This window comes from Lucilia cuprina, chromosome 4 (assembly GCF_022045245.1).
Source record: "Lucilia cuprina isolate Lc7/37 chromosome 4, ASM2204524v1, whole genome shotgun sequence".
Classification (NCBI taxonomy): Eukaryota; Metazoa; Arthropoda; class Insecta; order Diptera; family Calliphoridae; genus Lucilia; species Lucilia cuprina.
This window is the reverse complement of record NC_060952.1, coordinates 91484344-91499274: the sequence shown is the minus strand read 5'-3', so window position 1 is coordinate 91499274 and position 14931 is coordinate 91484344. Positions and strand designations below refer to the sequence as shown.

Here is a 14931-nt window from a genome sequence, read left to right as displayed (position 1 = left end):
AGAACAGAACTAGAACAGAACTAGAACAGAACTAGAACAGAACTAGAACAGAACTAGAACAGAACTAGAACAGAATTAAAACAGAACTAGAACAGAACTAGAACAGAATTAAAACAGAACTAGAACAGAACTAGAACAGGACAGAACTAACCTAGATCTAGAACGGAACATAAATTTTGATGAAATACACCAAGGTCTTTATCGAGCCTGTTGAGCGCATCATAACCCGTGTCTGAGACTTTAAAATTTATTAAGAAATGTTAATAGTTTTTAAAGTTTTATGTTCACATTAAAGAAAATCCTAAAATTTTATTGACATTTAGCTGTAAATTTTGTTTTGAGTGTCTTTCAAGTTTCTTTAAAACTGTTTGATTTGTAAACACGTTTTCTTAAAAAAATTTCAACAATTTTTTAAACTATTATTTTTTCAAACACTTTGAAACTTTGGATAATTTCTTTAAGTTACGTTTATATGTTTTTTTTAATTTTTTATATTTGAAACATATTTTTTTTTCCATATTTTAATTTAATTTCAATTATTTTCACATTTTCTTAGAATTTTTTTTAATAAAATTTTCAATAATTTTGAATTTATAAATCTTAGATACTTTTGTATCTTTTAGTATTTTAAGCACATTTTTCAAGATATTTAGATATTTTATTATAAAATTGATATTTTAAACAATTTATTACTTTTGTATCTTAAATTAGCATTGGAATTATGTTATTGTGAAATATCTTTAAGATACTTTTGTATCTTTCACTATAAAAAACACTTTGAAGACAGAATTTTGCTTAGATTTTAAATTTTTAACAAATTAATTACACAAATTTTCATTTTCAAAAGTTTTATTTTTTTTTTTTTTTGTTTTAAATTTTGTTATATTTCTTTTTAATTTTCAAACTTGTTTAATTTCATTAATAAGAATATTATTACTTTATGTTAATTTCATACAAATATTTATTAGATACTTTTGTATCTTTTATCGAACTTAATTACATTTCTTAAACTTTTTTTGTTTTTCTTTCCTCCAAAAGTATCAATATAGAGCTTTATTTATTACAACATGTTCACAAATTACATTTTTATAAGTTTTTTTTGGGTTTAAGGGGAGATAAATTAATAAAATATTTATTATTTCTTTTTACACACTGAGATTCATTTTCACATAACTTTTATACAAGACTCATTATTCTTAAACATTTCGCATTGCTTCTTCAATTTATTGCAGCTAAAAACAGCTTAATTTCATAATTTGTATTCTTTGGATGAATCCCGATAACTTTAGGGATTTAAATAACTAATGTAACGAATCAGAATACAACACTAAAACACCTACAGTACGACCAAAAGGAGTTTGTTGAGGCTTTTAAAACTGGTTTTTGCAAATGCACAAAAAATACTCACTTTAAAATTTCAAAAAATAAATTCTTAAAAATATGGAAAAAAAATTTTGAAATTTTCCCGAAAAATCTTAAAACAAATTTTTTTATATTTTCATTTTAAAAACAAAATTTTCGTTTAATATTCTTATAGAAATATATGAAATTTCTACTCTTGAAAAAGCGTAACACAAAACGCACACAAACTGATTCATAGACCGGTTATAAACAAACTGATTGGAGTTGATTGTTGTGTTGAAAAACAAAAGGCGGCATATACATTATCAACCAGCCAGACAGACAGACAGACAGATACTCAAGCATATTCATACACAGATACTTTTCTCGAACCCACACAAATAGCTTAGCACACGTTTGGATAGAATCGTAAACAGTGAAACGACAACTAAACACGAAGTACAAAAACAACGAACAACACACACATTTAACGACAGACCGACCCGTTCTTCAGGGAGTAAGAGAGTATATATAGAGGCTGCTGATTAGAACTTGTAAATTTAAAAGTGGCTTAAATCGAGGTGACAGACTAACGAACGGGCAGGCGGGTAGATGAGGGCCCAGACGTTCAAACAATAAAATTAGTTGTTCAACAACTTTAAGCGGTAAATAAAAACAAACAGAGAAACATACAAAAAAAACACACACAAGCACAGGAAAAATAATAAAAAAACAACAAAAATTATATACTAACTTAAAAAAACAACAACATAACAAACTTCTTCAATGATGACGTTTACGACAACCGACCGACCACTAACAACAACATTTATTCAACAATTCATAACACGCATTATTTGTTTTTTTTTTTGTTCAATATTCAATTCATTCAATAACAATTCCACAAAACTGCATTTCGTTTTTTCTAAAAACTCGATTTCATCCGCTTAAAAATCACACGCCATCGAACGGTTTAATATCAACTGATATAAACTGGTCTTTCCCATTAAAGTTTTTGCCACCAACGTGTGTACAACACTCACGTTTAAATGTTGACAACATTTTGCTTTTGTTTTTGGTTGTATACAACCTACCAACATGTTGCCTGTTACAGGTTTGATATCTTTAAGATACTTTTTGTTAACAACAACAAAAGCAACAAGAATAGAAAATAAACACTTTTTTTAAATAAATAAAGCAACAACTACAAAAAGCAAATATAGAATTGCGTGTGTGTAGGTTTACATTTAGATTTCACAACAACTTTAAATTATTAAGACCAGGAATAGGCGCAAAAGAATACAATTTAAAAAGTACTTTTTGGTAATGGTACTTTCGCAAGGAAAAGTTATTAAAGGCTCTATAGACTAGATAGCACTCTTCCATACAAAAGTAAAGATATCGATCGATAACTTTTCTATAAAAAGTAAAGATATCAATCGCAAACTTTTCTATAGAAAAGTAAAGACATCAATCGCAAACTTTTCTATAGAAAAGTAAAGACATCAATCGCAAACTTTTCTATAGAAAAGTAAAGACATCAATCGCAAACTTTTCTATAGAAAAGTAAAGATATCGATCGATAACTTTTCTATAGAAAAGTAAAGATATCGATCGATAAATTTTCTATAGAAAAGTAAAGATATCGATCGATAACTTTTCTATAGAAAAGTAAAGATATCGATCGATAACTTTTCTATAGAAAAGTAAAGATATCGATCGATAACTTTTCTATAGAAAAGTAAAGATATCGATCGATAACTTTTCTATAGAAAAGTAAAGATATCGATCGATAACTTTTCTATAGAAAAGTAAAGATATCGATCGATAACTTTTCTATAGAAAAGTAAAGATATCGATCGATAACTTTTCTATAGAAAAGTAAAGATATCGATCGATAACTTTTCTATAGAAAACTGTTTCTATAGAATAGAAAACAGTCACCGATCGATAACTGTTTCTATAGAATAGAAAACTGTTATCGATCGATAACTGTTTCTATAGAGTAGAAAACAGTTATCGATCGATAACTGTTTCTATAGAGTAGAAAACAGTTATCGATCGATAACTGTTTCTATAGAGTAGAAAACAGTTATCGACCGATAACTGTTTCTATAGAGTAGAAAACAGTTATCGATCGATAACTGTTTCTATAGAGTAGAAAACAGTTATCGATCGATAACTGTTTCTATAGAGTAGAAAATACTGTTTCTATAGAATAGAAAACTATAGAAACAGTATTTTCGATAACTGTTTCTACAGAATAGAAAACTGTTATCGATCGATAACTGTTTCTATAGAATAGAAAACTGTTATCGATCGATAACTGTTTCTATAGAATAGAAAACTGTAATCGATCGATAACTGTTTCTATAGAATAGAAAACTGTTATCGATCGATAACTGTTTCTATAGAATAGAAAACTGTTATCGATCGATAACTGTTTCTATAGAATAGAAAACTGTTATCGATCGATAACTGTTTCTATAGAATAGAAAACTGTTATCGATCAAAAACTTTTTCTATGAAATAGAAAACAGTTAGCAGAGAAAACAGTTACGTATCAATCAATAACCTTTTCAATAGCAAAGATAGAAGTAATTGATCGATATTTTAAGAAAAATATTTGGTACTTTTTTGTATCATAGTTTAGTACTTTTAATTTATTTACATTTTCTCTACCATCTCCATCACTGTGCGTTCGTTCTATCATTATTATTGTTGCTGCTCTTGCTTTTGTTGTTATAAATGACAAAATCAACATGAATGTTTATTTTGTTGTTTATTTTATTTTTTTATTCTTTCATTTAGTTCTTTTATAAATTTTTTTCTCGTTGTGCGGATTGAAGGGTCATCTGAATTTTTTTTCTTATTTTTAGATATATTTTGTTAATTTGTTTTTATTTTATTTTCTCCTATTTTATTCATTTGTTTATTTACTTTAGTTATTACCAGTATGAGAGTTTATATCATTGACTTTTTGAGAGTTTTTTAAGTTGTTGATTTCATTCGTCTGATTTTATTGTTGTTGTGTGTTTTTTATGGGTAAAATGACACCAAAGTCATAAAGTCTAAAAGACAAGAATAAAAAAATAAAAAAAGAATTGGTGAAGAAGATGAGGAATGGGATTTCATGTTGTTTTCTTTTTGGGTTAAATGTCATGCTTAATTTGTGTATTTAAAAAGGTTTTTTTTTGTCTTTGTTATTTTCTTTTGTGGTTTTAATGATTCTATTTCAATCTATTTTTGTAAAATTTAATTTTTTCTTATTTGATTGTAGGTGTGTTTTTATGTTTTTCTATTGTTTGAGACGTTTGTTAAACTTTTAGATCTTTATCTATTTTAATGAGATTTTAAAGCGTTAATTGGGAATTAATTAGGGATTTAATAAAGTATATGGATTCAAAAGCAATTAAGGGAAATATTTACACAGTTAATTTAAAGAAAAATATTTAAAATAATCAATATTCACTCAAAAAATTATCAATCAATAACAAATCTATTCTATAGAATAGTTATCGATCGATAACTGAGCTATTCTATAGAATAGTTATCGATCGATAACTGAGCTATTCTATAGAATAGTTATCGATCGATAACTGAGCTATTCTACAGAATAGTTATCGATCGTAACTGAGCTATTCTATAGAATACTTTTCAATCGATAACTGAGCTATTCTATGGAATAGTTATCGATCGATAACTGAGCTGTTCTATGGAATAGTTATCGATCGACAACTTATCTATTCTTTGGAATAGTTATCGATAGAATAGTTATCAATGGATAACTGATCTATAGAACTGTTATCGATCAATAACTTGTCTTTTTTGTATATAAAAGTTGTCGGCCCATAATTTCATCCCAATATCTTTTGCTGTTTTTAACATATTACAAAAATGTAGTGCAGTTAAAAGGACAAAAATGCAATAAAAACAACAAAATATACCACTATAACAGCTGTGAATTAGCATTATTTGTTTGTCCTTTTATGAGTATTCTCTCCTTTTATAACAGCTTTCTCAAATTATACACGCCACCAGACGGACAGACAACTTCCTCTTATAAAGCACAATGGCCGGCAATAAACAGGACAATAAGAGAGAGAGAGAGAGAAAGCATATTTAAACTAATAACTGATAAAATGCTTAGAACAAAAGCAATAGCAAAAAGGAAAGATTAAATTTTATTTTTTACTAGATAAATGGCACCTTTATATAAAGGCTAAACAAAAACTGAAAAAAAACGATTTTTTTTTCAGGAAAATCCTGAATTTAACGGCAAAATATTTAATGTTTGTTTTTTGGCAACACCTAGCATTAAAGATTAAATAAGGATTTAAGGCTTGAAAGCTTAATATGGTTTAAAACATACATACTATTTGCAGTAAAAGAAACTAGTATGAATTATTTGGTTTTAGAAGATTTAAGGATGAAATCTAACAAATGACAACGATTTTTCATGACTAAAGGCCTTAGAGGAATAAATGAGAAAAATACTTGAATTTTTTTTTTTTTGGTTGATTCCTACTGATGTTTTTCAGACAGAATTAAGAGATTTGGATGTTTCGTTTTTAAATTCACACAAAATTTTAACAAATTTCAGAAATTTACACACATAACGACCACAGACTACACTTTAGATTACACTATAAACTAGTACATATACTAGACCATAGACCAAACTATAGATTAGACCATGTAGTAGACTATAGATTAGACTATAGACTAGACTATATACTAGACTATAGACAAGACTATACACTAGACTATAGACTAGACTATAGACTAGACTATAGACCAGACTATAGACTAGACTATAGACTAGACTATAGACTAGACTATAGACTAGACTATAGACTAGACCATAGTCTAGACTATAGACTAGACTATAGACTAGACTATAGACTAGACTATAGAATAGACTATAGACTAGACTATAGACAAGTCTAGTCTAAGTTCCTAAAGTCATTATAGCAAATTTAATTTTGTCCGTCTTGCTTTAAGTTTCTTTTTTATACCCTACACCACTTTAGTGGCGATCCCTCTTGTGAAAAATCTCTTTTTTCCCAATAAAAAAGAGAAAATATCCGGAATAAAGTTAAAAAAACAAATCAAACACTTTATTTTTTTAAATAATCCTCATTTTTAACATACTGTCTGCTGTAGGGTATCATATGGTCGGCTATGCCCGACTTTACATTGATACTTGTTTTTTTTTTTGGAATTGTATCTAAATTAAATATTTTTATTATACATTTTTTTATTTTATTCACAGAAATGTTTATGTGATTTAATAATTTGCAATATTTTTTATTAAAATTATTTCAATAACTAAATCTGTTTATTGTTTGTTTTTTTTTGTAATTAAAAAAATACTGTTAAAATTTTAAAGAATTTTTTTGTATCCTTTAATTTTGTATTATTTTATTGTTAAATTGTATTTAGTTATTTGTTTTTCTACGGTTAACTAAGTTTTAAATAACATGTTTGTGCATGTTTTGGATTGATAGATGTTTTGATGAGTTTATGGCAGCGGTGCAAATAGAAAGGATTAACTTAATTCAAGCGAAATAGATAAAATGTGAAGAACTAAAGAAAACGATTAAGCAATTATTTTAAATTATTTTTAAATTACATTTTCAAATTTGTCGAAATTTTAATATTAAACTTTTTTTTCAATTTGACTTAATACTTTTTCCACATTACAAAAATTTTTGCTAATTTAACTTCAATGTTATTAAACTTCTGTACGAAACATTGTTAATTTCCGTTGGAAATTTTGTTATTTACATGCCTGAGACGTTTAAACATACATACGTATGTACGTACACATAGACAATACAATGAATACACGCACACACATTATCATTTATGTATGCAAGGGTTTTGCATTAATACCCTGCAGTTTTAACTAATTAAAAAAAAACTATTTTCCGATATAATTATTTTAATGTGCTTTATTCAATGGAAAAGTATTTAATATTGAGTCCATAGGTAATCTAGAAAGTCATCGCTTAGTTCCGAACAAGGCTCACACAAAACTGCCAGGTATTGATGTTGTTGTTCTTGGTATTGTTGATGTTTTATTTAAAACTTTAAAATAACAATGTTTACATTGAATAAGTGGGTACGAGGACTATAATAGATACAATTATACAAAACATTTGGTATCTTAAATAGTACGGTTTTAGTTTGGTACTACTTAATTAAGCTTTAAAATGTTCGCAAGAGGTTAAATTAAAGTTCTAGTTCAGTTCTAGTTCAGTTCTAGTTCAGTTCTAGTTCAGTTCTAGTTCAGTTCTAGTTCAGTTCTAGTTCAGTTCTAGTTCAGTTCTAGTTCAGTTCAGAGAAAATATCCGGAATAAAGTTAAAAAAACAAATCAAACACTTTATTTTTTTAAATAATCCTCATTTTTAACATTACTGTCTGCTGTAGGGTATCATATGGTCGGCTATGCCCGACTTTACATTGATACTTGTTTTTTTTTTTGGAATTGTATCTAAATTAAATATTTTTATTATACATTTTTTTATTTTATTCACAGAAATGTTTATGTGATTTAATAATTTGCAATATTTTTTATTAAAATTATTTCAATAACTAAATCTGTTTATTGTTTGTTTTTTTTTTGTAATTAAAAAAATACTGTTAAAATTTTAAAGAATTTTTTTGTATCCTTTAATTTTGTATTATTTTATTGTTAAATTGTATTTAGTTATTTGTTTTTCTACGGTTAACTAAGTTTTAAATAACATGTTTGTGCATGTTTTTTTGGATTGATAGATGTGTTTTGATGAGTTTATGGCAGCGGTGCAAATAGAAAGGATTAACTTAATTCAAGCGAAATAGATAAAATGTGAAGAACTAAAGAAAACGATTAAGCAATTATTTTAAATTATTTTTAAATTACATTTTCAAATTTGTCGAAATTTTAATATTAAACTTTTTTTTCAATTTGACTTAATACTTTTTCCACATTACAAAAATTTTTGCTAATTTAACTTCAATGTTATTAAACTTCTGTACGAAACATTGTTAATTTCCGTTGGAAATTTTGTTATTTACATGCCTGAGACGTTTAAACATACATACGTATGTACGTACACATAGACAATACAATGAATACACGCACACACATTATCATTTATGTATGCAAGGGTTTTGCATTAATACCCTGCAGTTTTAACTAATTAAAAAAAAAACTATTTTCCGATATAATTATTTTAATGTGCTTTATTCAATGGAAAAGTATTTAATATTGAGTCCATAGGTAATCTAGAAAGTCATCGCTTAGTTCCGAACAAGGCTCACACAAAACTGCCAGGTATTGATGTTGTTGTTCTTGGTATTGTTGATGTTTTATTTAAAACTTTAAAATAACAATGTTTACATTGAATAAGTGGGTACGAGGACTATAATAGATACAATTATACAAAACATTTGGTATCTTAAATAGTACGGTTTTAGTTTGGTACTACTTAATTAAGCTTTAAAATGTTCGCAAGAGGTTAAATTAAAGTTCTAGTTCAGTTCTAGTTCAGTTCTAGTTCAGTTCTAGTTCAGTTCTAGTTCAGTTCTAGTTCAGTTCTAGTTCAGTTCTAGTTCAGTTCTAGTTCAGTTCTAGTTCAGTTCTAGTTCAGTTCTAGTTCAGTTCTAGTTCAGTTCTAGTTCAGTTCTAGTTCAGTTCTAGTTCAGTTCTAGTTCAGTTCTAGTTCAGTTCTAGTTCAGTTCTAGTTCAGTTCTAGTTCAGTTCTAGTTCAGTTCTAGTTCAGTTCTAGTTCAGTTCTAGTTCAGTTCTAGTTCAGTTCTAGTTCAGTTCTAGTTCAGTTCTAGTTCAGTTCTAGTTCAGTTCTAGTTCAGTTCTAGTTCAGTTCTAGTTCAGTTCTAGTTCAGTTCTAGTTCAGTTCTAGTTCAGTTCTAGTTCAGTTCTAGTTCAGTTCTAGTTCAGTTCTAGTTCAGTTCTAGTTCAGTTCTAGTTCAGTTCTAGTTCAGTTCTAGTTCAGTTCTAGTTCAGTTCTAGTTCAGTTCTAGTTCAGTTCTAGCTCAGTTCTAGTTCAGTTCTACTTCAGTTCTACTTCAGTTCTACTTCAGTTCTACTTCAGTTCTAGTTCAGTTCTAGTTCAGTTCTAGTTCAGTTCTAGTTCAGTTCTAGTTCAGTTCTAGTTCAGTTCTAGTTCAGTTCTAGTTCAGTTCTAGTTCAGTTCTAGTTCAGTTCTAGTTCAGTTCTAGTTCAGTTCTAGTTCAGTTCTAGTTCAGTTCTAGTTCAGTTCTAGTTCAGTTCTAGTTCAGTTCTAGTTCAGTTCTAGTTCAGTTCTAGTTCAGTTCTAGTTCAGTTCTAGTTCAGTTCTAGTTCAGTTCTAGTTCAGTTCTAGTTCAGTTCTAGTTCAGTTCTAGTTCAGTTCTAGTTCAGTTCTAGTTCAGTTCTAGTTCAGTTCTAGTTCAGTTCTAGTTCAGTTCTAGTTCAGTTCTAGTTCAGTCCTAGTTCAGTTCTAGTTCAGTTCTAGTTCAGTTCTAGTTCAGTTCTAGTTCAGTTCTAGTTCAGTTCTAGTTCAGTTCTAGCTCAGTTCTAGTTCAGTTCTACTTCAGTTCTACTTCAGTTCTACTTCAGTTCTACTTCAGTTCTAGTTCAGTTCTAGTTCAGTTCTAGTTCAGTTCTAGTTCAGTTCTAGTTCAGTTCTAGTTCAGTTCTAGTTCAGTTCTAGTTCAGTTCTAGGTTAGTTCTGGTTCAGTTCTAGTTCTGCAATATATATTTCGCAAAATTTTTTTGTCTTATAAGGAATACTTTTATTTTGGTACTAATTGAAACAGAAAAGTACCCTTAATAAGAAAAATATAACATTTTTGCAAAAGTTGATAAGAGCTTTAAACGAAATATGTAGTAAGTTATCGTCTAGTAATTTTTTTTAATTCATTCTCAAATTTGCCCCAACTTTTGGTAAACTCAAATCCTATAAGAATATTGCAATAGTGTTCGTATAATTTTTGTAAATTTCTATACATATATGTGTTTTTTTTTCTTGTTTATTTTGTGTATATGTGTTTACTGTAATTGTGGTATTTTCATGCGATTTTATTTTGGTTGCAAAAATGCAAATCAAGTATTTTATTTATTCAACTGTAATTAATTAGGCAAAAATAAACAAACACAATAATACATACACACACACACACACACGAATAAATTTCACAGAAACACAAAAACTTTAAAATTAACAGGAATTACATTAATGCCTTTTTTTCAAATAAAAAATCCAAACTGGAGTATGAAATAAATAAAATCAAATTAACAGCAATAAAATGAATTAATAAATATTCATAAAAAATATATTAAATTCCTTAATATTCATAGAATTGTTTTAATAGGTTTAACTATGATAATATTTAATCTTTTACACTTTTTGTTTATTTTGTTGAATTTTGTTGGTTTTCAGGCCTTAAATCCTTAACTTAAAAGTGCATAAATATTTGTTTGTAATATTATGTGTTTATTATTTATAACACATTGATATTGAAATTTTTAGATGGTTACTAATACGTTTTGGGATTCATACACTCAGAGAAATCTTATTACAAACGAGCTATCGAGTAGACTATAGACTAGACTATAGACTAGGCTATAGACTAGACTAGACTATAGACTAGACTAGACTATAGACTAGACTATAGACTAGACTAAGGACTAGACTATAGACTAGACTATAGACTAGACTATAGACTAGACTATAGACTAGACTATAGACTAGACTATAGACTAGACTATAGACTAGACTATAGACTAGACTATAGACTAGACTATAGACTAGACTATAGACTAGACTATAGACTAGACTATAGACTAGACTATAGACTAGACTATAGACTAGACTATAGACTAGACTATAGACTTGACTATAGACTAGACTATAGACTAGACTTTAGACTAGACTATAGACTACTATAGACTAGACTATAGACTAGACTATAGACTAGACTATAGACTAGACTATAGACTAGACTATAGACTAGACTATAGACTAGACTATAGACTAGACTATAGACTAGACTATAGACTAGACTATAGACTAGACTATAGACTAGACTATAGACTAGACTATAGACTAGACTATAGACTAGACTATAGACTAGACTATAGACTAGACTATAGACTAGACTATAGACTAGACTATAGACTAGACTATAGACTAGACTATAGACTAGACTATAGACTAGACTATAGACTAGACTATAGACTAGACTATAGACTAGACTATAGACTAGACTATAGACTAGACTATAGACTAGACTATAGACTAGACTATAGACTAGACTATAGACTAGACTATAGACTAGACTATAGACTAGACTATAGACTAGACTATAGACTAGACTATAGACTAGACTATAGACTAGACTATAGACTAGACTATAGACTAGACTATAGAATAGACTATAGACTAGACTATAGACTAGACTATAGATTAGACTATAGACTAGACTAGACTAGACTATAGACTAGATTATAGACCAGACTATAGTCTAGACTATAGACTAGACTATAGACTAGACTATAGACTAGACTATAAACTAGGCTATAGACTAGACTATAGACTAGACTATAGACTAGACTATAGACTAGACTATAGACTAGACTATAGACTAGACTATAGACTAGACTATAGACTAGACTATAGACTAGACTATAGACTAGACTATAGACTAGACTATAGACTAGACTATAGACTAGACTATAGACTAGACTATATACTAGACTATAGACTAGTCTATAGACTAGACTATAGACTAGACTATAGACTAGACTATAGACTAGACTATAGACTAGACTATATACTAGACTATAGACTAGTCTATAGACTAGACTATAGACTAGACTATAGACTAGACTATAGACTAGACTATAGACTAGACTATAGACTAGACTATAGACTAGACTATAGACTAGACTATAGACTAGACTATAGACTAGACTATAGACTAGACTATAGACTAGACTATAGACTAGACTATAGACTAGACTATAACTAGACTATAGAGACTAGACTATAGACTAGACTATAGACTAGACTATAGACTAGACTATAGACTAGACTATAGACTAGAGTATAGACTAGACTATAGACTAGACTATAGACTAGACTATAGACTAGACTATAGACTAGAGTATAGACTAGACTATAGACTAGACTATAGACTAGACTATAGACTAGACTATAGACTAGACTATAGACTAGACTATAGACTAGACTATAGACTAGACTATAGACTAGACTATAGACTAGACTATAGACTAGACTATAGACTAGACTATAGACTAGACTATAGACTAGACTATAGACTAGACTATAGACTAGACTATAGACTAGACTATAGACTAGACTATAGACTAGACTATAGACTAGACTATAGACTAGACTATAGACTAGACTATAGACTAGACTATAGACTAGACTATAGACTAGACTATAGACTAGACTATAGACTAGACTATAGACTAGACTATAGACTAGACTATAGACTAGACTATAGACTAGACTATAGACTAGACTATAGACTAGACTATAGACTAGACTATAGACTAGACTATATACTAGGCTATAGACTAGACCTATAGGCTAGTCTATAGACTAGACGGTAGACTAGACTATAGACTATACTACAGACTATACTATTGACTAGACTATAGACTATACTAAAGACTTGACTATACACTATACTACATACTAGACTATGGACTAGACTATAGTCTAGACTATTGGCATTGACAATACGATAGAAAAGACTATTTACTGGACTATAGACTAGACTATAAACTAGACTATAAACTGGACTATAAATTAGAATATAGGCTAGACTATAGACCAGACTATAGACTAGCCTATAGACTATACTACGGCCTAGACTATAGACTATACTAGACTATAGACTAGATTATTGGCTATATAATAGACTGTATACTAGACTATATACTGGAACATTGACTAGACGATAGTAAAGACTATTGACAGGACTATAGACTATTCTATAAACTAGAATATAGACTAATTATAGACCAGACTATAGACTAGACTATAGAATGAATTATAAACTAGACTTTAAATTAGACTATATACTAGCCGATAGAATAGACTATACTTCACTATAGACCATCTTTAAATTGACACTTTTAATTTCTCGAGTGATTTTAACAAATAAAAGTTGTAATAACACTAGTATTAGTTTTTGTTATCTTATATTGTCAGCATAATGTTTTTTCAATACCCTAAGGATATTTAGTGCTTTGCCAATAACCATTCAACATTATCAACGTATTCGTTAGTTACGTGCTGTTCTCTAATGACATCGAACCTCCAGACAATAAAAATCCAATATTTTTACATTTCTTTCACTACACTAACAAATAAACGCAAATAACACATTTACCGCATTTGTGTGTTGACTTTATAGTTTCAACGTTAGAATCAGTTTAGTATAAAACTTAAACATCAAGTGGGTATAAATTTGATTCTTGGGCAAAATTTATTACATTTCTAATAATTCCCATATTTATTTTTAATCGAAAAGAAATTTCAAAAATTTATATAGTTTTCGCTTTTAAACATAAAAATGTCTTTAAAATCATTTTAATCCCTCTTATTTTTTTACGTTGCTTTAAAAAAAAACTAATAAAATATCTTTGATTTTAAAAATTTTTTCTCATTTAACTAAATTTTATGATTCATCTTCATTCTACACAAAAAAAAATGTTTGTCTTCATTTAGTAGACATAAATTTCATCTTTTCATGTTGTTTTATGATAGTTTTTGTCATCATTTAGTCGAGATGTTGTTGGTTGAGGTGCTGATGATTCTGCTGAATATTATATTTGTCATTAACCAATCTCGAGGTACAATTTAAATGCCTGTGGGGGATTGCTTTGATTTTGTTGTATCTAGAGGAGAAACAACAACGGAAACATTTGGGAACTAAAATACATACAACTTACTTGCGTTTAGATTAGAAAAAATAAATATTATATTTTGGCTGATTTATATTTTAGTGTGAGTGTGTGTGTAAATGTTTAGATGACAGCTAGTCGGAAATAGGGTGTCGCGTGGTAATTTTAATAAGCAGGTTCTCATTTGCGAGATAAATGTATGACATGTTTTTAAATAATTTTCCATTATGTTTATGCTCTGAAAGGTATAGTTTCTATAGTTGCCAAATTCATTTACTGTCGTTTTTAAAAGTACCACCATAATATTTTGTAGTAAATTTTATCTTTTACATGAATACATTTTATGAAACTCTGAAAATAAAAGTTCCATAGAAAAAACTTTTCCATGATCAAAGTGCACTTCATCAAATTGCATTTGGGGGAGAAAATATTCGTAGTCAACAAAAAATTATTCTGATTTTAAAACAAAAAAAATCAATGAAAACTCAAGATATTTCTAGAGAACTAGTAGCGAAAGTAGCAGAAAAGAACCATAATAGAACTAGAACTAAACTAGAACTGAACTAGAACTGAACTAGAAATGAACTAGAACTGAACTAGAACTGAATTAGAACTGAACTAGAACTGAACTAGAACTGAACTAGAACTGAACTAGAAC

General features: G+C 28.5%; 1 protein-coding gene and 1 long non-coding RNA gene across 2 annotated transcripts in view; one reads left to right on the top strand and one right to left on the bottom strand.

The window, feature by feature from the left end:
* Positions 1 to 14931, top strand: part of LOC111684666 (extended synaptotagmin-2-B) — an 87562-nt gene that overhangs the window by 36130 nt on the left and 36501 nt on the right. The window lies entirely within an intron of this gene.
* Positions 1031 to 2336, bottom strand: LOC124419882. Its single transcript, XR_006940870.1, has 2 exons — positions 1409 to 2336; positions 1031 to 1336 (listed from the first exon to the last, which is right to left on the bottom strand). It is a non-coding gene; the product is annotated as an uncharacterized LOC124419882 (long non-coding RNA).